Source organism: Microcaecilia unicolor, chromosome 9, assembly GCF_901765095.1.
Source record: "Microcaecilia unicolor chromosome 9, aMicUni1.1, whole genome shotgun sequence".
In the NCBI taxonomy this organism is placed as follows: domain Eukaryota; kingdom Metazoa; phylum Chordata; class Amphibia; order Gymnophiona; family Siphonopidae; genus Microcaecilia; species Microcaecilia unicolor.
Window position 1 is genome coordinate 20537694 of NC_044039.1, and position 25753 is coordinate 20563446.

Sequence of the window (25753 nt, forward strand, 5' to 3'; positions counted from 1 at the left end):
CTGTTGGAATAATGTATTGTATTTTACATGCATTGTCTGTCACCAATTTTTCTCTGTGATTACTCTGTGACCTCTGATGTGAATTTCCTAGAGAGGTCACACCCATGCAACTTCCTGTGGGGGTTAGGCATAGCACATGGAGCTCATGGTCTCTCCTAAGCTGAGGATCTATGGTGTGAGCATCCATTACCATCTAAGCACATGGAAAGAGCTGATAATCCAAATGTATAGTATTATGTATATATAAGCCTGTCTGAATATAATCTAACTACAAACTGTGAGTAAACAGATGTTTTGTTACTTCAACTTTAAAGTGACTCAGCAGTGAATTATTCTGGGGTGTATGTGAGAGAGATGAAGAAAAGAAATTAACATTTCTAAAGCTGAAGCTGTGTGTATAAAATCTGCTAATTATTTACTACAAATAATCCAACAAAAGGGTTATGGGCCCAGCCCAGGAATTGAAAAAGGGAGAAATATTACCAGGCAGTGAAAAAGCCAAATTTTTTTCTCTAAAGTTTTAAAAGAAAGATTCAGTCTGTCTCTCTCTCCCCCCACACACTAAACAGCAGACAGAAGGCTAAGAAATGGCTGAGGGAGGAAATTCACCATTTTTCTACTCTCTCAAGGTGCCTAAATTAACTGAATTTAATTATCAGCAGTGGGAACTAAGATTCAGATGTCTCCTTCAAGCAAAGAAATTAAGTATATGTTTAGACCAAAACAGAACAGCTGAAAATATGGCTGAATGGGACAATGCAAACTATTATGTGAAGTGCATGTTTTTGGAAGCTCTTTCAGAGAAACAAGCCATATTAGTGGAGGCAAAAGATACAGCAAACGAAATTTTATATAAACTGAGAACTATGTATGCAACTACATATGCAAAACAGCAACCAATTTGGTTAGCAGAGTTGAATGAAACCAAATTAAGGGATAAAAGTAAATGTAATGATCACATTATGCATCTTATGTCTTCATTTCAAAAGTTAGAACTTTCTGGAATTCCCATGTGTGATGCATTGAAAAGAGCATTTCTTTTTACCTCACTATCAAAGAAGTTTGATGTTTTTAGGTCTGTAAATGAAGCCATTGAAGGGCAATCTTTTGAACAGGCAGCATCAAAACTGAGGCAGGAATGCATAATTAATGATTCTGAGGAGATATGTTCTCAAAGCAAGTCAGAGAGAAATGAAACAAATTTCTTGGCAAAGAACAGAGGAAGGCGGAGCTATGGGAAAACTCCACCCAAGGGCAAGCTGATTTGCTATTCATGTGGAAAGGAGGGACATGTATCTAAATGGTGTAAGGAAGCACAAAACACCCCCTCTAGCTCACCTAAGCCAATGGAACTAAAGAATTTTCCAAGCAGAAAATGTATGAAAGACAATGATAAACATAAGAGCTTTCTAATGGCAGAAAAATCTTTGACTATGGTAAATAATAATTCAAATGAAAGTACTTGGATTTTGGATTCGGGGAGCACATGCCATTTAACCAATTGTAAGGATTTCTTTCAGGAAATGTGTCCAGAAGAAGGCATTCTTCAAACTGCAAACGCAGGGACTACTCAGATCCAAGCAAAAGGCATTGGATTCTTAAAATGCAAAGTGTCTAATGAAGTTAAAGAAATTTCTGTAAGTGATGTCTTGTATATTCCCCAAGCAGTTTGCAATATGCTTAGTGTATCTACATTAGATAAGAAGGGATTTGCGATTCATTTTGAAAACAATAAGTGCACAATCTCTAAAAATGATGAAGTGTATGCTGAAGCTTTTATGCATAATGATGTTTATAAACTGAGCATTTCAGGTGAAGCCTCACATCTGGCGCAAGTAAGGAAGAATGATGGTAAATGTAGTCTGGAAATCTGGCACCGCCGCCTGGGACATCGTGATTTTAAGGTGATCCAGGATCTTTACAGTAAGCAACTTGCCACAGGCATTCAGATAAGTGCAGATACTGGTAAAATGGAGAAATGCATAGACTGTGTTACTCAAAAAGGTGTGAGACCCTCATTTCCTGCATACACAGGAAATAGGAGTAATAAAGTACTGGACTTAATACACAGTGACTTATGTGGACCGTTTAATATCCCATCATTGGGAAATAACAGATTTGTGCTAATATTCTTGGATGATTTCTCTAGATATTTTGTGGCCTATTTGCTGAAAGAAAAAAGTCAAGTCACAGACATGCTGAAGAAATACGTAGCCATGGTGAGCAATAAATTTGAAAGAAAACCAAAGGTTCTTCAGACCGACAATGGTGGTGAGTTCACTTCACAAAGCATGCGCACATTTCTAGAACAAGAAGGCATTCAGCATATCACAACAGTAGCTTATACACCAGAGCAAAATTCTGTTGCAGAGAGAAAATTTAGGTCACTTGTGGAAATGACCAGATGTATGCTGTCAGATAGCAATCTCCCTAAAAGACTATGGGGGGAAGCCATTCTCACAGCAGTGTACCTACAAAACAGAATGCCAACTAAAGGCGCTGAGCGCACACCACATGAGACATGGCATGGTAGGAAGCCAAACCTGTCACACATAAGAACATTTGGAAGTACAGCATATGCTCATGTACCAAAGCAAAGAAGGCATAAGCTGGATTCCACAACAGAAAGGGGCATTTTAGTTGGCTATGCTCCAGGACACAAAGGATATAGAATTTTGAATCTGAAAACTGGCATTGTTGGCATAAGACATGTTACATATTTTGATGAAAACAAAAGGGTTGATAAAGGCTGGATTATCCCAGATGAGCCTTATCATCCAGAATATGAAACTAGAACCATAATAGACATGCCAGTGTATATAAATGCCATACCAAGGCAGATGTCTGAAAGCAACTCATCTGTATCTAACGAGGAACAGGCAGAGGAAGCAGACACAGAAAGGATCATTGCAGAAGACAGTACAGTTGGAGAAGGGGAATCAATTGGAGAAGGACTCTCAGATTTAGAGGATGCGGAAAGGTCGGACCAACCTGTTGTCAGACGCTCATCCAGGGAAAACAAAGGTGTTCCACCCCCAAGACTGTCTTACCTAACAAAGTCAGCAGAAGCTCAAGAGCCCTTAACATGGGATGAGATTGAGAAAATGCCAGCAGAAGAAGCTGCTGAATGGCGTAAAGCTGCACAAGAAGAAATTGATGCATTGCATAAAAATAATACTTGGATTCTTACAAAATTACCTCCTGGCAAGAAAGCTATAGGATGCAAATGGGTATTCAAGTTAAAAAGGAATGCACAAGGAAAAGTGGAAAGGTATAAAGCCAGATTAGTCGCAAAGGGATATCTTCAAAAATATGGAGAAGATTTTGATGAAGTGTTTGCACCTGTAGTGAAACACACGACAATTAGAACACTTCTGAGCATTGCAGTCTCAAAAGGCATGCAAGTCAACCACATTGATGTGAAAACAGCATTTCTTCATGGAGATATAACTGAAGACTTGTACATGGAACAGCCAACAGGTTTCATAAATACAAAACAAAGACAGCTAGTGTGTAAATTAAACAAAGGTCTTTATGGATTAAAGCAAAGTGCAAAATGTTGGAATGACAAATTGCATGAAATATTGACAAATTTAGGATTTAAGCAAGGTGAAGCAGATAAATGCTTGTACACTAGGTGCAGAAATGGACAATATGCATACATTTTAGCTTTTGTTGATGATCTGCTCATTGCAAGCAAAAGTGAGCAAGAGTACAAGGACATTGTAAAATATTTAAACCTGAATGTTGAGATAAAAGAACTTGGTAATGTGTCATACTATCTTGGTATAGAAATTGAGAAACAAAATGATGGTTCTTATCTTCTAAGCCAGAAGCAGAAAATAAATGAGCTTATTGAAAGTTTAGGTATGCAAGATGCCCAAGTTGTAAGCACTCCCATGATCACTGATTTTCTGAAGGATGAAACAGTAAGAGAACCTTTACCAGATAACATCCAATATAGATCAGCCATAGGTAAGCTTTTATATCTGACTACCACATACAGGGCTGATATAGCAAATGCAGTAGGAATTTTGAGCAGAAGGGTCAGCTCACCTACCAAATCAGATTGGACTGCAGTTAAAAGGATGGTAAGGTATTTAAAAGGTACCATTGATTGTAAATTAAAGATTTCAGCCAATAGTAATCCAAAACTAATATGTTACTGTGATTCAGATTGGGCAGGGGATCATTCTGATTATAAATCCACAAGTGGATATGTGTTTATGTATGGAAATGTACAAATTTCTTGGGCCAGTCATAAACAAAGTATTGTGAGTCTATCTTCTACAGAAGCTGAATATGTGGCTGTATCAGAAGCATGCAGAGAACTGATGTGGATTGAAAAACTTTTGCTGGATTTTGGAATAGATGAACAGAGACCAATCCAGATAATGGAAGATAATCAGAGCTGCATCAGACTGTCACAGAATGACAAGGTTCAGTCACGCACCAAGCACATCGCAATGAAATATCACAACGTGCGAGAGCTGGCGAAAGAAGGGGTCATCAGTCTAGACTATTGTCACACCAGTGAGATGACAGCTGACATCATGACCAAACCGTTACCCAGAGAACATTTTGTGAATCTGCGAATAAAGCTTGGACTTTGTATGAATTAATAATTGCATGACAGTTATGCATGAGAAGGGGTTTGTTGGAATAATGTATTGTATTTTACATGCATTGTCTGTCACCAATTTTTCTCTGTGATTACTCTGTGACCTCTGATGTGAATTTCCTAGAGAGGTCACACCCATGCAACTTCCTGTGGGGGTTAGGCATAGCACATGGAGCTCATGGTCTCTCCTAAGCTGAGGATCTATGGTGTGAGCATCCATTACCATCTAAGCACATGGAAAGAGCTGATAATCCAAATGTATAGTATTATGTATATATAAGCCTGTCTGAATATAATCTAACTACAAACTGTGAGTAAACAGATGTTTTGTTACTTCAACTTTAAAGTGACTCAGCAGTGAATTATTCTGGGGTGTATGTGAGAGAGATGAAGAAAAGAAATTAACATTTCTAAAGCTGAAGCTGTGTGTATAAAATCTGCTAATTATTTACTACAAATAATCCAACAAATTCCACTGAAGTGCCCCCACTACTCTGCTGGGATATCTATGGTGCTTGTCTACTAAAAATGCTGCCCCCCCCCCATACATCCCAATGGCTTGGTGGTTTTTTTTTTTTTTTTGCATTTTGGTTTGGCGTTTTTTTCTAAGCGACGATGTTTCTCATGCAATCAGCACAGCTAAGGTTAGCTGTTATTGCTGCCAGCATACGTGCCGACCTCTACCCGAAGAGACACTTTTCTGTTTAAGTCTTTAAAGATTTATCCACAATAATCACTAAGGAGATCTGGACATTCTACTGATCCCTGATGCAGAAAGGTTTTACCAGAAACACAGCCCATGTTGGGTCTTCTTTGAATAAAGAACTTTTCATATTCCCAGTTTTGATGGACTGTGTGCTTTTTTTTTTTTTTGCTTCGTTTTGGTTGGTGTACTCTTGATCTCTCTCTTTTTCTTGCGTTTTTCCCTTGGAGATCTTTTTTTTTTTTGGGGGGGGGGGGAAATGGTCAAAAGAAAAATGCACTGAGCACAAAATGTTTAGTAAATGGTCATTTTTGAAGCAAAAAGAGAGACATGTTTCTGGTTAGAAAATCGCCATGTTTGCCACTTGATTTTTGGACTCTTTCAGCAAAATGTCCAAAATCAGATTTGAGTCATCAAAGGAATGCAGAGAGAGCATAGACACAGAGACCGGCTATTCATTGAGCTAAGTGTTGAATTCTTGTTTAGCCAATTTAAATCTAGAGGTTTTTGGCTGATGATGAGGAAGTCCAACTCCCTATAGACTTTTTAATAGTCACAGGGTTTCTCAAGGCCTTTCCTCTTTAAAAGTACTTACTTTAAGAACCATTGTCTGAGTATATTTATTTATTTATTTGGTTCATTTCTACCCCACATTTTCCTTAGATATTTTTTTATTTTTTTTTTCAAAATCAGATTTAGACATCATATCAAAAATGCCCCTCATTGCTGCCTAGCTGTCAATGTGATGGCATTTACTTCTAGGCACCATTTTGTAGAATTGCCCCAATTTCAGTGGCTCTCAACCTTTTTCTGTATATATATATATATATTTTTTTGCAGATATAAAGAACATTGTTAATAATACTGTAGGCAAATTAGGGAGATGGAGTGGGCAGCAGCTAAAATGCAAGATACGCCAGAGGAGTTTGAGAGATCTGCTGTGAATTTTGGAGTTACAACATAATACAGCTGTTCCCAATGTGGGAATACTGACACTCAATTTTCATGTGTGACACACAGAACACTGCAATTCACAGATGAATAAAGAAAAAAAAATCCTATATATCATTTCTTACTTACTTCTAATCATTTCTAGGGCCCTGTTTATTAAGGTGCGTTAGCAGTTTCAACACGCCTACAATTAGTGTGCACGCTAACCGTGTAGGTGCCTATAGGGGATACTGTAGGCACATAAAGAGTTAAAATGCCTATAACATGGCTTAGTAAACAGGGCCCCTATAGTGCTACTAGATGTACACAGCGCTGTACACATTATATGCAGATACTTTCGCTGTCCCTAGAGGGCTCACAATCTAAGTTTTTGTACCTGGGGCAATGGAGGGTTAAGTGACTTGCCCAAGATCTCAAGGAGCTACAGTGGGAATTAAACCCAGGTTGCCAGGATCAAAGCCCGCTGCACTAACCATTAGGCCACTCCTCCACTTCACTGTTAACAATGATGCAAGAGAAATACACAGTGTTGCCAGGTGGGCGGTTTTACCGCCCAGTTGGGCGGTTTTCCGCGACCCGCCGCAGGAAACTTTTGCCCGCGGCAGGTCGCGGTTTTTTGGGCTTCTTTTTTTTTCTTTTCGGCGGTTTTCAGGCGTTTTTTTCGGCCGCGGGGGGCGGGGTTAGTGACGTTTTGGGCGGGGTTAGTGACGTTCTGGGCGGGGCCGATGACAGGGGAGGCGGGGCCAGTGGCGGCGTGGGCGGGGTTGATGACGGCGGGGGCGGGGGTGATGACGCGGGGGTGGGGGTGTCAGGGGCGGGGTTTGAGTTTGGGCGGGTTTTGGGCTGTTTTTAGGCTGGATTGGGTGGGAAAAAAATTTTCCACCTGGCAACCCTGGAAATACATATACATTCGTGGTAACTGCCAGGAGTGGAGGGAGGGATAAGCCATAGGTCTGCAACATTTCCAGGGCTGGTGGTGGAAAGTAGGCAGTGGCGTACCGAGGGCGGGGCGGTGGTCCGCCCCGGGTGCATGCCGCTGGAGAGGTGCAGAAAGCAGCCACGTGGCTGTCAGCTCCACTAGTTCCCTGCTCCCTCTGCCCCAGAACAGGTTACTTCCTGTTCCGGGGCAGAGGGAGCAGGGAACCAGCGGAACCAACAACCACGCAGCTGCTCCCAGCAGGTAAGAATGCACCCGGGGGGGGGGGGGCGCAGCGGCGATCTGCCCTGGGTGGCAGCCGACCAAGGATCACCACTGAAAGTAGGGACTAGTTGTACAGATTTCAAATACTTGACTTCCTGGTTCTCAGCTCTCCCCAACATGCTGCACACATGATTAAGAAAAGCACGAGCTCTAGTTAAATAAACAATTTTGTATTTTCAAGTATTGCTGCATGCTGAAGTATAAAAGACTGCATTAAGAGTAAAGAATTAAATTGTAACGCACACACACCGAGGCACACTTCCATGCCATTAGCTGTTGTTTTTCTTTCATGGTATTTTACATCATGTTTACTCTTATACTTTGAGTTGTATCGCTCCATGGTGCGACCGCACCTGGAGTATTGTGTTCAGTACTGGTCTCCGTATCTCAAAAAAGATATAGTAGAATTGGAAAAGGTACAGCGAAGGGCGACGAAAATGATAGTGGGGATGGGACGACTTTCCTATGAAGAGAGGCTGAGAAGGCTAGGGCTTTTTAGCTTGGAGAAGAGACGGCTGAGGGGAGATATGATAGAAGTGTATAAAATAATGAGTGGAATGGATCGGGTGGATGTGAAGCGACTGTTCACGCTATCCAAAAATACTAGGACTAGAGGGCATGAGTTGAAGCTACAGTGTGGTAAATTTAAAACGAATCGGAGAAAATTTTTCTTCACCCAACGTGTAATTAGACTCTGGAATTCGTTGCCGGAGAACGTGGTAGGGCGGTTAGCTTGACGGAGTTTAAAAGGGGTTAGATAGATTCCTAAAGGACAAGTCCATAGACCGCTATTAAATGGACTTGGAAAAATTCCGCATTTTTAGGTATAACTTGTCTGGAATGTTTTTACGTTTGGGGAGCGTGCCAGGTGCCCTTGACCTGGATTGGCCACTGTCGGTGACAGGATGCTGGGCTAGATGGACCTTTGGTCTTTCCCAGTATGGCACTACTTATGTACTTATGTACTTATGTACAAGTTTTCTTGTCTGACCTAGCTGCCCTGCCTCAGGGACCCTTTCACTAAACCTTGTAGGCACCTACCAGCGCCCAATTCAGAACTACCACCCGGCTACCACGTGGCCTAGGTGGTAATTTCATTTTTTTACGCATGCCCACCAGGCAGTAATCGGTATTGTACACTCGCTGACGAGTACTGCCTGGTTAACGCATGAGACCTTACTGCTAAGTGAATGGGTAGCGGTAAGGTCTCAGGTCCAAAATGGATGCGTGCCAATTTTAATTTTGCCATGCGTCCATTTTTGCAGGTGCCCTGAAAAATGGACCTGCCCATACCCAATACATGTGTCTACACCAGCGCAGGCTACTTTCGGCGCACCTTAATAAAAGGATCCCTCATTTTCTAAAGGATCTATATTTTTCCCCATAACCTTTAAAAGCCATCTCTGAAATGCCTTTTTTCCTTCCTTTTCTTCACCAAAAGTGGCTAGCATTACTCAGAGACCTTCCCATTAAAAAACCCCTCCAAAACCCTTTTCTTTTAATAAAAAATATAAACTTTCACTTTAAAAGATGCTGCTGCTTCTGATCAACTCACTTTAATGTGAGTAGGAACAGATGTCATATTGGAACAGACTACTCAGACACAACGGTTTGCTCTAAGGTGACAGATTTATAAACATTAGAACATCATAAATTGATTCTTAACATGAATACTATCCCGTCTCACTTCTTTTCATTGGTATCCCTGCCCTCTGTCCCTCAGGATCGACACATTCCAAAGGGAACGTGCTTACTGTTTGCTAGTTCTATTCTCTATGTGATCTAGGCCAACCTGGACTGCAATTCCTCTCCCTCCTACAGCCCTTGGCTTTCTCTGCTAACGTACTGCCTACTTACCTTCTGTCTGGTGGACTCCTGATAGTCCCACACTCTGTGTTCCTGCTTAAAGCTAGGCATCGTTCTGTCTTCAGTGTTTGTGGCCATTTTTACCCTTGGCTAAATTGGCTTTATCTGCTTTTGAGTGGGAGTACAGCATTAGAGACAGAGATGTTAAATGAGCCCCGTCAGTGTTTTTTGTCATTATGTAAAAACAATGATTATATAATCGAGTTCTTGCTGCTACATATGGCCGTGGTATCCAGTTCATATTTCCCCACAACTGCAGTCTGAGAACTGTCAGCAAAAGAAATCATTATGCAGTATATTTTACATGCAAATTGATTTAATTTGGCTCTGAAATGTATTTTGTTTTTAATGATGGTTGAATTAAATCAACAGTTTTATGCCAGTTTAAAACTACAAACTGCTCTGTCTTTAAACCCTAACATTTTGGAACGCATGAAACTGGATAAAAGTGGTTTGAAATACATTACTGGACAAATGTACCGTGCAGCCTAATCTCTGTATTCTTTCTAAAATCTCTATTTTTTTTCTTGGTAATTTTATTTCTTAATCAGCACAGTTATGCTTTAAGGCACTTTAAACCATGGCATTCAGAGAAGGAGCTGCATGCATAGCCCTGTCTTGCTGATACATTTTAAATATATGCCAGTAAAAAATTACAGGGTAATTCTATAAATCAAGTGCTAAAGGGTATAGGGTAAAGGGCCATAGACTTGGTATACTGCCTTTCACTGGTACAACCAACATGGATTACATATTCAATGCAGGTTCTTTCTCTGTCTCTACTGAGCTCACATGTACATACCAATTACATGCAGAAATGTTAAGACTACTAGTATATACTGAGCTCATATGTACATACCAGTTAAACGCAGAAATGTTTAGATTACTAGCATGTACAGGGCTCACATGTACATACCAGTTGGATACAGAAATGGTTAGACTACTAGCATATACAGGGCTCACATGTACATACCAATTACATGCAGAAATGGTTAGACTAGTATATACTAACCTCGTATGTACATACCAGTTACACGCAGAAATGTTTAGATTACTAGCATGTACAGGGCTCACATGTACATACCAGTTGGATACAGAAATGGTTAGACTACTAGCATATACAGGGCTCACATGTACACACCAGTTACACGCAGAAATGTTTAGACTACTAATATATATATATATATATACATATACTTATATGCACATACATGTCAAAAATATGCCTAAGCACTATTCTGTAATTACACGCATATCTTTGATACTGCGGACATTGCTGATGGGTGTACACATGGAAGGTGTCTCGGTGGTGCATGGGTGCACATGAATACTATAAGTTACATGCATACATCCCCAAACTAGGTGCAAACAGTTACACTAGCTCTATAGCTCTATGACGCCTCAGTGCATATGCATATGTATATATATATATAATTACACTAGTCTAATAATAATTCACACCTCCAACATTCTGAAGCTAATTCCGTGGCAGTGTGGCAGTGAAGCCGTGTAGTGTTCATAGGGTTCGTAATCGCACTCCCGATCACTGTCCTACCCTCGAGGGAACTCTGTATAGTTGCCAGGGAAAGAAACGCGACGTCAGAAGGAGAAGGGACCAACCACAGGCAGTCGCTCTCAGTTTCCGCAAACAGGAAATGAGGGCGGGACCAGAGGAACAGCTGAAACCACAGCCTGTCTGAAGCGGCGTCTGTACTTGCTGCACTTCAGTGTTGGCGGCCAAGCAGGAGGTAAAACTTTTTAAACAGCACACGTCCTCCTTGCACTCGCAGGCCACAGACACAGAGGGAGGGAGACGCTGGGTGGCGGAAGTCGGAGGAGAGGGGGGGCGCGGATAGAGGGTGGGGTCCTGAGATGAGGGGGGTCCTGAGACGAGAGAGTGGGAGGGGTGGGGTCCTGGGACAGAGAAGGGGAGGGGGGTCCTGAGATGAGAGAGGGTGGGGTACCTGAGACGAGAGAGAGGGGAGAGGGGGAGGGGGAAGGGAGGAGGGGGGTCAGAGGAAGAGGGGGGTTGGGAGGGGAGGAGGAGGAGGAGGGAGGGAGAAGAGGGGGTGGAGGGGGAGGGAGAAGAGGGGGTGGGGGAGGGGAGAGGAGAGGAGGATGGGGTGATGGGGAGGGGGTGAGGGAAGGAGGAGGGGGTGAGGGAGGAGAAGAGGAGGGGGGAGGGGGAACAGGAGGAGGGAGGGGGCCCTGTAAACTTGCTAGCGCCCGTTTCCTTTCTGTTTGAAACGGGCCTCTTTTACTAGTATTCTATAAAGGAAAGTAGGCATCTGTTATAGAATAGGTTAATACCGCCCACCTTCAGGGCACCTAATGGCGGTACCAGTTTATAGAATTGCTCCCTTAATGACCATTTAGGCACCCCTGATGCCATGTCGTAAGAGCTTATTCTTCAACGGCATCTGGGCACCAAAATTTTATTATAGAATTCTAGCATAACCCGTTAGTGGCACACCTAACAATTACCTGCCTGTAGTTACACTTGAACAACTGCAGAAATGTAAATGATGCAGGGACGTATATAACTGACAACATTCTGTAAATTACATGCGCAAGTGGCAGCCCCACCCATTCCCCGCCCATATATACAACCCTTGCATTTACACGCTGTGGAGCGAATTCAATAAATGGCGCTGAAAATGAGGAACTGAAAAAATTCAGAGCTAAGCGCTATTCTATAAAAGGCACGTGTCTTATATTTATTAATTTTATTTATTTGCTGCATTTGTATCCCACATTTTCCAACCTATTTGCAGGCTCAATGTGGCTTACATTATGTCGCAAAGGCGGACACCATTAACAGAATACAAAATATTGTTGTAAATAAGGTACAAAGAATAACAGGTAAATTAGAAGTAATAAGTAAGTAGTTCAAAATATGTGAGTGGGGGTAAGACAAGGTATAATGTTCAGTAATGATAGTGTGGGTTAAAGTGTCTAAGTTAAGAGAGTTCAATATTGGCTAGTACTGATGTAGATTGATCAAGACAGTATGGAGGATTCTCTTTGTAAGTCTCTTTGAACAGGTAGGTTTTTAGTACTTTTCAGAAGGTTGCCAGACCATGCGTTGATTTTATGGTGTTAGGCAGTTTGTTCCATAGTTGTGTACAAGTATAAGAGAAGCTAGATGCATGTAAAGATTTGTATTTAAGACCTCTGCAGTTGGGGTAATGGAGGTTCAAGAAAGTGCATGATGAACAACTTGCATTTCTTGCTGGTAAATCTATTATACAGACTAGCACCCAGGCGCGGATCCCCCACCTAACTTTGGGTGCTGCAGAACCCAGGTGTAAATGCCAGAGCCCAAGCTAGGCGTGCTTAGGCTAAATTCTGAAATTCCACGTGCAACTTTTTGGAATGTTCCTGACAACAAAAGCATGCACAAGAGGGCCTCCAAGGCTGAAACAATGGTAACGTCTTTAATAAAAAAGGACCCGACATGGGCCGTGTTTCGGTGCAACTGGCGCCTGCCTCAGGGGTCAAAACCAATATCCGTAGAGGTAAACAAGAGTCCCAAATCATCCTTTGATGGACTCTTTTCGCAGCAGATTGTACCAAGCACTCCTGAAGATAACAGGATGATTTGGGACTCTTGTTTACTTCAAAGGATATTGGTTTTGACCCCCGAGGCAGGCGCACGTTGCACCGAAACACGGCTCATGTCGGTCCTTTTTTATTAAAGACTTTACCACTGTTCCAGCCTTGGAGGCCCTTTAGTGCTTTCTTTTGTTGTCTTCATCTGTGTACTTTTGGACCCTTTCTTTTCTTACCTGACATACCCCCTGGTCACGCCCTCTTTTCAGATATGCACTAGAAGAGCTGGGCACAGATCCAATAGAATAGCACCCTGCCAGATGTGCATGCAACTTCAAGCCACAGCCAATTAACTGCAATAATTGGCTTTTAGAGCCTAATTATTGCTAGTTAAGGGCTTGTTAATCATTTGATTTCATTGTGCAATTTTGGGCACGATAGATAGAATCCAGGGGTATGCCACTTCCATACGCCCTTGTAGAATAGTGCTTAGGCTGGCACTTTCAGAGTAAGTGTACAGTTCGTCACATAAGTGCTAGTATTCTATACACTTACATGTGCAAAGGACACATATATGCTGGTGTCGAATTTATAGAATCGCCTTTCACCTGTTTATTTTAATGTTATAAACCACCCCAGTGCTGTTTACTTTAGAATGTCATATTTATGGTCATCTCCATGTTTTTTATTAATAATTTTTATTTCATTAGTTTGCATCTTTTTTATATTATATATATATATATATTTTTTTTTTTATTATTATTGATGTTGTTATGTTGATCTACTGTATATTATTCATGTTAAGTCATGTTGACTTATTGTATACCATTGTAGGGACTCCTGAGGCAGGCCCGAGTGGCCGAAACACGATTCATGTCGAGTCCAGGTTTTAATAATAAACTTTTGCTGTGAACTTTTTCTGAGACTAGTAGAAGTTTGTTGGGCATCATCTACTTTGTCACCTTTGCTGTGCTCTTCTCTTGGATAAACCACCCCATAACCTTTGATGAAAGGTGGTACAGAAATCTGTGAAATAAATGTACACACTATAATATAACCTAATTTGCATACAATGTTCCCTCATTTACATGGAAGTACACAATACTTCCTGTCTTCAGGTCATACCATTATTTGTTTATCATTGGCCTGTATCTCATGTCTTTATTTTTTTAAATCCAGGTTTTAGTTTATTGCAAGCTTTTGCAATAAATATTTACTTTCCTGGGTTTCTGCTGTAAAATAAAGGCCGCAATGCTCAGACCCGGCACCTTATGATTGAACACTTTACGGTACACTTCGATCTCTAAAAAAGAATTTTGAAATATAATTATGGCGTAGTACAGAAGACCACTCAGGGCACTCATTGAGCTTCCAGACTACAGATTAAAGTAATATTTGCAGGATGATTTATGTTTATTTTTTTCATCTATTTATTTGTTGGACTCACATACAGGAAAATGGTTGGCATTTTATTGCAAAGGAGCCATTCATTGGTGCAGATGCAGAAAAATATTTCCCAACTTTGTATGACTAGGTAAATTGATATAAGAAAAGGTGCATTTTCCTTTTCTCATGCGTTTGCACAACTATATAGATATATTTTAAAGCAGGAAATTAAACGGCCTTTTCACTAAAGCAGGGGTGTAGCCAGACTTCAGTGGGAGGGGGGTCCAGAGCCCGAGGTGAGGGTGCACATTTTAGCCCCCCTCGGCGCCGCCGACCCCCCACCATTACCGACCTCCCCCCACCTTTGCCGACCCCCCCCCCCGCATCGCCACCAACTTTGACAACCCTTGCCGACGACCCTCTCGACCCCCCTCCCGCCGCCAACCCTCCCCCGCCGTCGCCTACCTTTGCTGGCGGAGGACCCCAATCCCCGCCAGCCAAAGAGGTCCTCTTCTTCCTCCGAAGGCTTCGTTCTATTTCTGATGTCCTGCACGTTGTACGTGCAGGACGTCAGACTCACAGAAACAGAACAAAGTCTTGCAGATCAGCCAGCAATGGACGTCAGACTCACAGAAACAGAACAAAGCCTTGCAGATCAGCCAGCAATGGACGTCAGACTCACAGAAACAGAATGAAGCCTTGCAGATCAGCCAGCGGCCGCGTTGCTGGCTGACCTGCAAGGCTTCGTTCTGTTTCTGTGAGTCTGACGTCCTGCACGACATCAGAGAATGAAGCCTTCGGAGGACCTCTTCAGCTGGCGGGCAAAGGTAGCCCATGGCAACGGTGGGAGAGGGTTGGCGGCGGGAGGGGGGTTGAGAGGGTCGTCGGCAGGGGGGTCCAGGGCCAAATCTATGGGGGCCCAGGCCCCAAGTAGCTACTCTACTGCACTAAAGTGCATTAAGCACTTAGAATCAGATTCAGTAAATGGTACCCAAAATTAGGTGCTGAAAAAAAATGAGCACTGAGCGCTATGCTATAAACGGCGAGTTGCGTGCCATCTATAAAATAGCATATAGCGCTGGGATCCACACCCAACTTTTGGCACAAGGATTTACACCAACTGTAACCTGGTGTTAATCCTCACACATAAATCAGATACAGATCCCCCAAATTCCATAATACTGTGCACATTTTTAGTGAACGCCCTGACCAACCATGCTTCTCCCATGGCCATGCCCACTTTTCTGTTGCATGTGTAAAACTTTATGCACACATCTTTGTAGAATAGTACATAGGCAAGATGTGCACGTAAATCCAAATTGTTTCCAATTAATGCCAATAATTGTTAGCGCCCACGTAATGGCGCTAATTGGCTTGTTACTCAATTAACTTGTGTATGCAAATTAGGAGTGTGCCCTAATTTGCATGTGGAATTTTGAGTGCCATATATAGAATCCAGGGGCTAACATGCAGTTAACAAATGGAATAATTACAGTGGGGCGTACACAGATAACAACCTTTGGGGGTGTTATTTGGGAATGTGACAGTATAGATTACAGAAGACTAGGACTCTGCCATATTCTAGCATTAAACAATATAGTGTCAGAAAAGTAATTGTGTTTCCTTTTACCTTTAGACCAGACTTCCCAACACCCAAATAATAACATAACTAACTCCACAACCAATTATTATAAAATAGAGTTCTTATTTATTTATATTAGCAGCAAGAACAAAATGAAAAAGCAAGAATGAAGACAGTAAAGGTTTTATCATAAAAACAATTCAGAGTAAATGCACATTACCCTAGACAGGCTTATAATTCCACCACCTATTCTTATAACACTACACAGAAGTACATGGCAAACATATAACATGAGTAGATGATGCAGACATCCAGCAGATGGGCAGAGTGTTCCTCAGATGGTCAGTCAGGTGCAAAGCTGAGGCTGCCCAGATGGAATGCAAAAACTGCTCTTTGTCCTGATTTACAGTCCTTTTTATAAACAAAGGGCTAGCTCCAGCTGATATGGTGACATAGATCCCATGTGTTCCTTGCAGCACCCTTGTTTGTTTCAGATTGTTGTGACTTCAGTGACTGCAATGATGTCTCACTGGCACCTCGATGTAGGATGCTTGAACCATTAAGCCAGTGTTTTCAGGAAATAAGGTGCTTTCCTGGAGTGCGAATGTGCCACAAAATCTGGACAACAGGTCTGGGACTTCCCAATACGGATTCAGGGAATCAAAACATTACATCACATGCATGATGAAACAGAGGCACTCTGACCAAGGAGTGCTTTATCCCAGTGAACAAGATGTTGTTGTATTCCGTTTTTCCAGCCATTATGTTGGCTCATTCACCGAGGGGATTTACAGTTGTCCTTGGCTGGCCTGCACACACACACACTCTGACCTTAGCAGTGAAAGATGAATTTAGCCAACATCTGTATTTTAAAGTCAGGTTGGTAATGCTGGAAGGTGCCATGTATTCATTCTGTATACCTTTTTTATATGCATATAGTCCAACTTTATATATGGAATAAAATAAAAACTTACTAACATCTATATATATATAAATAGGAGAAAAGAACCTAAGATGGCCAAGTGCAATGACTTCAATGCTTAAATAACTTCAAATGAGTCAGCATATAGGCCACTTTGTAATCATTGGTCCTCAAAAACTCCTTTAATATGCACATGTACTAATCACACTTGTAATAATCCTAGAATCATGTGCTACCATTGCCCCCCCCCCTCCCTCTCTCTCTCTATATATATATATATATATACTTATATCCAATATTAAACTGAATAACACCTGTATCTCATCCACCTTATACAGTACCATAACTGCATCCAACTGACATAGTTGAAAATGCAATGTCCAGCGGTTCATCACTTAAGGAAATCTCAGCACTTAATTCCCAATGGGGATCTTCATTTTACCAAAGGCTTCATCAGCGGACAATGTATATTTGGCTGTATTTCTGAACTCGCATTAAATTGACATTGTTCACATCACACAGAATGCATTCATCATGGCGGCCTTTTGAACTGTCATTTTGAACTATGTCATTTGGATGCAGTTATTGTACTACCGTGTTTCCACGAAAATAAGACGCTGTCTTATATTAATTTTTGCCCCCCAAAATGCGCTAGGTCTTATTTTCAGGGGCTGTCTTATTTTTCGGGGAAACATCGGGATTGGATCGGGGTTGGCCCGCCCTCCCACCCTCCGTCGCTCCCGGAACTAACCTTAAACGCCTCCTTTCACCTTCGCAGCAAGCAGCGGCAGGGCAGGCCACTCCTTCCTTCCGTGTCCCGCTCTCACCTGACATAACGTCCGCGAGGGCGGGGCATGGAAGGAAGGACAGGCCTTCCCTGCTGCTGCTTGCTGCGAAGGTGAAAGGAGGCGTTTAAGGTTAGTTCCAGCAGTGACGGAGGGTGGGTGGAGGGGGGGGCCTGGCGACCTCGGGTGGGGGGGCGCCCTTGTCCAGCTCTCGGCGGCCCTGCTTTCAAACAAAAATTTGCTAGGTCTTACTTTCGGGGGAGACCTTATATCTACCAATTCAGGAAAACCTCTACTAGGTCTTATTTTCGGGGGATGTCTTACTTTCGGGGAAACAGGGTATATAAGGTGGATGAGACACAGGTGTTATTCAGTTTAATATTGGATGTAAGTATATATTAAAAATAGGTGGCAATGGTAGCACATGATTCTCTAGGAGTATTACATGAAGTGTGCTGAATTGATATGAGCAAAGATTACTCTGATGCAGCTATGATAGCGAAACAAAGTGCTATGTCGGGAAGAAGTATAATCTATTTTAAGCTTCAACTACGAGGGGCACCACCTCATATTCATCAATTTAAGATAAGTGTGTTTTCAAAATATAAGAGATTTTGAAAATCCTATACAGACTGGAAAGTAGTTTCATAATAAAGTTTATTTATATAAAAAAATATGGATCAATGAGGAACTTGAGTGTTGTATGCAAGTATTTTCTCTTACATTTGGAAAGTTTTATACTTGGAAAGTTTGATTCACCCACTTTCTGAAGGTCCACAAAAATACTTAAAATATATTTCTAAGGAACCTTTGTTTGATGTCATTATTATTGTGGAGGGCTTCCTTCAATATCTCTGAGACCACAATTTTGTTTTCAATCATTGGGGTATGACATCTTTCTGAGCACACCGGTGCAGCTTTCTTCATGAAGTGCAAAATGCTTAAATAATTTTATTAGGTTAATGTTTGAAGCATCACAGCCATTTATGAAGAATTACATCCAGGCAGGAAAATTTTTTTTTAAAGAAAGCTGGTAATTAATTCATCACGTCTGGCAACTGAAGAAAAAGCACAAGTGACAGGAATCATGGATAACAAAAATGCCTCATTAGTTTAATTGTTAGCTGGCTATAAATCTGAACTACCATAATACTTTTTTGAACAATCCTAATAATAGCTATGTTAAAACTTTCAATTGCTGTTCTGAATATTTGCCCCTAGAATTGATGAAGTCACTTGTTCTCGCAAATAATCCAACAGAAATACTGACTCGATGTGCACTTTCTGCATGTACCACTGAAGACCCATCTCTTCAAGATAGCCTACCCTAATGATTCAACTTAACCAATGCCTGCCCACATGATTCTTATTGACGATTGTTATACATTGTCCATGTTCCCACTATCCTTATTGCTACTCCATATCCATTCCTCTCCATCTTCCTAGGCCTACCTCCCTACGCTTATTTCCTTCTGCACCCAATTCCTCCCATGCTCAATTTATTTCTCCGTTAACCCCATTAATATTGCATTTACTACAAATCTGTATATTCTTCTTACGACTTTGTAATTCATTATATTGTTACTATGTAAGCCGCATTGAGCCTGCCATGTGTGGGAAAGAGCAGGGTACAAATGTAATAAATATATATATATATATATATATATATATATATATATATATATATATATATATATACATATAGCTCTAACGTGATATTTCACATGAGGAAGATATAGGCAGTTCTTCCTATGGGGTAGAAACCTCTCCAGGGCCCTTCACATAGGAAGCAATTCATGCAAATCCCAACTAACATTGAACTAATAAAACACAATATTCTAAATAGATATTCCCGAAAGAAATACTCCTTTTATTTAAGGTAGATCGCAGAGAAAATATATGTAAAAGTTGTGAAGCACCTCTGTGCTAAAGGGCAGGATTTAGAAGTACGATGAAAACATCACTTTATTGAATACACTTAGCAAGTTGTGTGCATAAATTCTAATTAAAACCAATTAGTGTCAATAATTGCCTGTTAATTGGCAATTATTGGTGCCGATTGGCTTAAGATAATTACGTTGCACGCACAATATAGAATACAACCTGAACTGCGCACACAACTCAAATAGCACTATACAGAATCTGGGGGAGTATGTGGCTAGGGGGTGATATGACTTGCATGTTTTGGAGCAATATTGGGTTTGGATGTGATGAAACTGAAAAATAAAATTAAGCTTTAAAAAACATGCTTTATATGTGGGGAATTATCTCCCAATTGGTTAAACAACCATTTAGAATAGCTTAATAGACACTGAGAAGTACACAATAAAATTGGATAACAAGGAAAAATGTTACAAGAATCAAGTGGATTCTTTCTCAGTCTTGAACCATCGCATGCGAAGTTAGAGTTTGATCCTAATTCAGCAAAAGGTACTCCTAGATCAAAGCACTCATTTCATTGAGTGGAGTGGAGGAGTGGCCTAGTGGTTAGGGTGGTGGACTTTGGTCCTGGGGAACTGAGGAACTGAGTTCGATTCCTGGCACAGGCAGCTCCTTGTGACTCTGGGCAAGTCACTTAACCCTCCATTGCCCGCCGCATTGAGCCTGCCATGAGTGGGAAAGCACGGGGTACAAATGTAACAAAAAATTCTCTGCAAACTGTATGAGCTAGACACCCAAATTTAAGCAGTCCTAAGATTGACCTGAGTCCTAATGCAAAACTATAGTTCTTACAACGGTGAAATGGAAAATAAATGTCTATTTGAATGACATCATCTTGAAATGAAAGAAAATATTCTTTTGTCCATAATTTTCAGTTTCTGCTAACGGGAGGCACTTCATGCTTCCTGGTCACTGAAGGATTCTTTGTCTATATTTTCTCCTAAGATGCTATTTCTGGTGAAATACTATAATCTGTTTGAGAGACATTGGTATCCATTAGGCTGTCACTTTTACCACTTGTTCTGTGACTGCATAGAGTGTGAGTTTCTATATATTTCACACTGCTGCGTTCAGAACTCTTACCAAACATTTTACAGCCCATGATTCATTTTATAAAAGTCTAAAATGCTTCTGCTAAACTGACCTCAATTGTTAGATTGTTCGCAAAGGGAAATAGAAATGAGAGAAACATTTCTATGAATAAGGAGCAAAACAAATGCAAGATTGTGTAAGCAAATGTGCCAGAAAGATTTGTCTGAAAATATTTAAACCAATAATGAATTTATTTATTTATTTGTGGCATTATCAGACTTATTTTCGAAAGAGAAGGGCGCCCATCTTTCGACACATATTGGAAGATGGGCGTCCTTCTCCCAGGGTCGCCCAAATCGGCATAATCGAAAGCCAATTTTGGGCGTCCTCAACTTCTTTCCATCGCAGGGATGACCAAAGTTCAGGAGGGCATGTTGGAAGCATAGCGAAGGCGGGACTGGGGCGTGCTTAACACATGGGCGTCCTCAGCTGATAATGGAAAAAAGTAGGGTGTCCCTGACGACCACTTGGCTGACTTTACTTGGTCCATTTTTTTTTGCGAGCAAGCCTCAAAAAGGTGCCCGAACTGACCAGATGACCACCGGAGGGAATCGGAGATGATCTCCCCTTGCTCCCCACTAACCCCCTCCCACCCTCAAAAAAACCTTTTAAAATATTTTTTCCAGCCTCTATGCCAGCCTCAAATGTCATACCCAGCTCCATGACAGCAGTAAGTAGGTCCCTGGAGCAGTTTTAGTGGGTACTGCAGAGCACTTCAGGCAGGCGGACCCAGGCCCATTCCCCCCTACCTGTTACACTTGTGGTGGTAAATGTGAGCCCTTCAAAAGCCACCACAAACCCACTTGCCCCCCTTCACCCCTTAGGGCTATGGTAGTGTTGTATAGTTGTGGGTAGTGGGTTTTGGGGGGGGGTTGGGGGGGCTCAGCACACAAGGTAAGAGAGCTATGCACCTGGGAGCAATTTCTGAACTCCACTGCAGTGCCCCCTAGGGTGCCCGGTTGGTGTCCTGGCATGTGAGGGGGACCAGTGCACTACGAGTACTGGCTCCTCCCACGAGCAAATGGCTTGGATTTGGTCATTTATGAGATGGGCATCCTCGGTTTCCATTATCGCTGAAAACCGGGGATGACCATCTCTAAGGACAACCATCTCTAAGGTCAACCTAAACGTTGAGATTTGGGCATCCCCGACCGTATTATCGAAACGAAAGATGGACGCCCATCTTGTTTCGATAATACGGGTTTCCCCGCCCCTTCGTAAGGACGTCCTGCGAGGACGCCCTCAGGAAAACTTGGGCGCCCCATTCGATTATGCCCCTCTTTGTATCCCACATTATCTCAAACAAGTTTGAGTTCAATGTGGCTTACAAGAAACAGCTTATGATACATAACAAAGAATAATGCATAAGAAAGTAATTTGTTGTAAGAATCCAATTTTACAATACAGTATCATAAACATACTGGGATAGCTATGGATGCTTAACATTTAGAAAATTTATTATGAATTAGAAATTGTAAATAAAGCAAAGAGAGATTAATGGTAAATAAAAAAGTTCTTCACGTACTTTCTTAAACCTCCATTGCCCTAATCTGTTCAGAACTCTGCTGCACGTCTAATATTCCGCCAGAACCGATATACTCATATCACCCCTCTCCTCAGGTCACTTCACTGGCTTCCGATCAGATACCACATTCAATTCAAGCTTCTCCTTCTTACCTACAAATGCACTCAGTCTGCTGCCCCTCACTATCTTTCTACCCTCATCTCCCCTTACGTTCCCGCCCGTAACCTCCGTTCACAGGATAAATCCCTCCTCTCAGTACCCTTCTCCACCACCGCCAACTCCAGGCTCCGTTCATTCTGCCTCGCCTCACCCTATGCTTGGAACAACCTTCCTGAGCCCTTACGCCAAGCCCCCTCCCTGCCCGTCTTCAAGTCTTTGCTTAAAGCCCACCTCTTCAATGCTGCGTTCGGCACCTAACCCTTACCGTTCAGTGAATCCAGACTGCCCCAATTTGACTGCCCCTATCGGACCGACCGTTCACTTGTCTATTAAATTGTAAGCTCTTTGAGCAGGGACTGTCTCTCCTTGTTAAATTGTACAGCGCTGCATAACCCTAGTAGCGCTCTAGAAATGTTAAGTAGTAGTAGTAGTAGTAGACTCAAATACAAATCATTATATGCATCCAGCTTCTCTTACATCTGCATGCAACGTTGGACTGCATTGCCGAATGCCTTGAAAACAACACACGATCTAACAGCCTTCCGGAGGTCACTGAAAAATAACTTATTCAACGAGACTTATAATAATAATCCTTCATAAAGGACTCATTTCACATCTGTATCAGAACTAATCAACACTGAATTCCTTAAATTGGTTATTTTAATCATACTGTTATTAATTATCGTTATACTTTATCCTACTCTCTGCATATCTGTAATGTATTATTTCTTTACTTCTAATTTTCTTGGTATCTCATGTACCTTAATTGAAACAATACTCTGTTCTTCTCATTCCGTTAATGACGATTGTCATGGCGGCATAATGTAAGCTGCATTGAGCCTGCAAAGAGGTGGGAAAATGTGGGATACAAATGCAGTAAATAAATAAATAGGTTAATAACCAATTTAGGTAATAATTAGTTGTTTGAGATATGGCTGTTCTTTCTGAGGGTTTGTTTGAATAGGAACGATTTGAGAATTTTGCGGAATCTAGTATATTCCTGTATATTTCTTATTTTGGGTGGTCAGGAGTTCCATCATTTGGTTCCTAGGTAAGTGAAGTCTGCAGAGTGGACAGTTTTCTAGATCACTTTTTTTGCAATTTGGGAGGTGTAGTCTGAGATAGTTTCTTGCCCCATATTTAGTTTTTCTTTGAAGTTTATTAATGGTACCATATAGTCTGGAGCTGCGCCATTTAGGATTTGAAAGATAAAGGTACATAATTTGAAGGTGATTCTCACTTTGATGGGAAGTCAGTGTAATTTGATTCATAAAGGGGAGGCACTTTCAAAACGAGAGATTTTGTATACGAACCTGGCTGCAGTGTTTTGAGCTGTTTGGAGATTTTTTTTTTCAACAGGTACTCCTTACAGCCAGCATATATGGCATTACAATAATCAAATTGGAAAAATGTTAATGATTGTACCGATAGTCTGAATGTTTCAGATGAGAAATAGGGTCTGATCCTTTTTAGTTTCCAAAGAGACCTGAAAGAATAACTCTGAAGGGGTCATTTGGGAAATCTTGTGGGTTCCAGCGGAGCTCATTTTTATGAAAACTTGCTAGGAGGTAAATAAGCCCCTAGCATACCTTCCCAACAGTGTTATATATTAACTAACTAAATGTAACTAGTTACTGTACTTAAGTAAAAGTTTTGTTACTTTTACTTGTAAAGAAGTACATAACAACATTTGTTACTTTTACTGAAGTAATAATTTCACCAGTTTTTGCTACTTATACTCAGTTACTGTATATCTGATGCTTGCAGTTAAAGGTACAAAGTAAAAGCAGAAGTGAGATGTAAGTGATCATTTCTCAGCAAGCAAAATGAAAGCGCAGAATCAGAAATAGGATTTTGCTAATGCAAACCTCGTTATGCAAACAGTGGATCATCTCATCTCAAATGTTGCTGTTCAGTGAAAATAGCCTACAAGAACAGTGGAGTTGCCTGCGTTTGTTGAATTGGTTACTGGTCTCCAACCAAACAGAACAGTGATGAGCTGGGTCACTTTAAAGTGGAGACGAAGCTGAAGCTTTTAGCAATTCTTGGTGAACAGACATATGTCTCCACAACAGACCGCAGGTCATCTCATGGAAAATTTTTACATTGGGGTGACTGTCCACTGGATTGATATGATAGTCTTTAGAAAGGAAGTCTGCTTGTCTTGTCTTAAACAGTGGCGTAGCTACGTGGGGCAATGGGGCCTAGCCCCCCCCCCCAAATCTCCTCTGGGCCCCTGGTTTTGCTGGCGGGGGTCCCCAACCCCCGCCAGTTGAAGCCTTCTCCAGCACCAGTCTCTGGCGCTGCCAAGTTGCCTGCCCTGCTCTGTCTTCCCCTCATGATCTGTACGTTCCTTTTAGTGAAATTAAGCATGCTGGGTTACTGCTGGGTTAGCATGGGAGCCCTTACCAGCACTTCAATGGTTGGCGGTAAGTGCTCCCCCTGCATGGCCATGTGGTAAGTGCAATCTCAAGTACATAAGTAATGCCACACTGGGAAAAGACCAAGGGTCCATCGAGCCCAGAATCCTGTCCACGACAGCGGCCAATCCAAGCCAAGGGCACCTGGCAAGCTTCCCAAACGTACAAACATTCTATACATTTTATTCCTGGAATTGTGGATTTTTCCCAAGTCCATTTAGTAGTGGTTTATGGACTTGTCCTTTGGGAAACTGTCTAACCCCTTTTTAAACTCTACCAAGCTAACCGCCTTCACCAAGTTCTCTGGCAACGAATTCCAGAGCTTAATTATGCATTGGGTGAAGAAAAATTTCTCCGATTTGTTTTAAATTTGCTACACTGTAGTTTCAGCGCATACCCCCTAGTCCTAGTATTTTTGGAAAGCGTGAACAGACGCTTCACATCCACCTGTTCCACTCCACTCATTATTTTATATACCTCTATCATGTCTCCCCTCAGCCGTCTCTTTTCCAAGCTGAAAAGTCCTAGCCTCCTTAGTCTTTCTTCATAGGGAAGTCATCCCATCCCTGCTATCATTTTAGTCGCCCTTCGCTGCACCTTTTCCAATTCTACTATATCTTTCTTGAGATGTGGCGACCAGAATTGAGCACAATACTCGTGTGTTCGCACCATGGAGCATTATAACATCCTCACACCTGTTTTCCATACCTTTCCTAATAATACCCAACATTCTATTCACTTTCCTAGCCACAGCAGCAAACTGAGCAGAAGATTTCAGTGTATTATCAATGACGACACCTAGATCCCTTTCTTGGTCCGTAACTCCTAACGTGGAACCTTGCATGACGTAGCTATAATTCGGGTTCTTTTTTCCCACATGCATCACCTTGCACTTGCTCACATTAAACGTCATCTGCCATTTAGCTGCCCAGTCTCCCAGTCTCGTAAGGTCCTTCTGTAATTTTTCACAATCCTCTTGCGAATTAACGACTTTGAATAACTTTGTGTAATCAGCAAATTTAATTACCTCGCTAGTTACTCCCATCT

General features: G+C 41.6%; 1 long non-coding RNA gene across 1 annotated transcript; it reads left to right on the top strand.

Annotated features, from left to right (window-relative positions):
• The first annotated feature begins 938 nt into the window (after positions 1-938).
• On the top strand, positions 939-17464 carry LOC115477433. Its single transcript, XR_003943328.1, has 3 exons — positions 939-948; positions 14277-14282; positions 17367-17464. It is a non-coding gene; the product is annotated as an uncharacterized LOC115477433 (long non-coding RNA).
• Positions 17465-25753: the final 8289 nt, after the last annotated feature.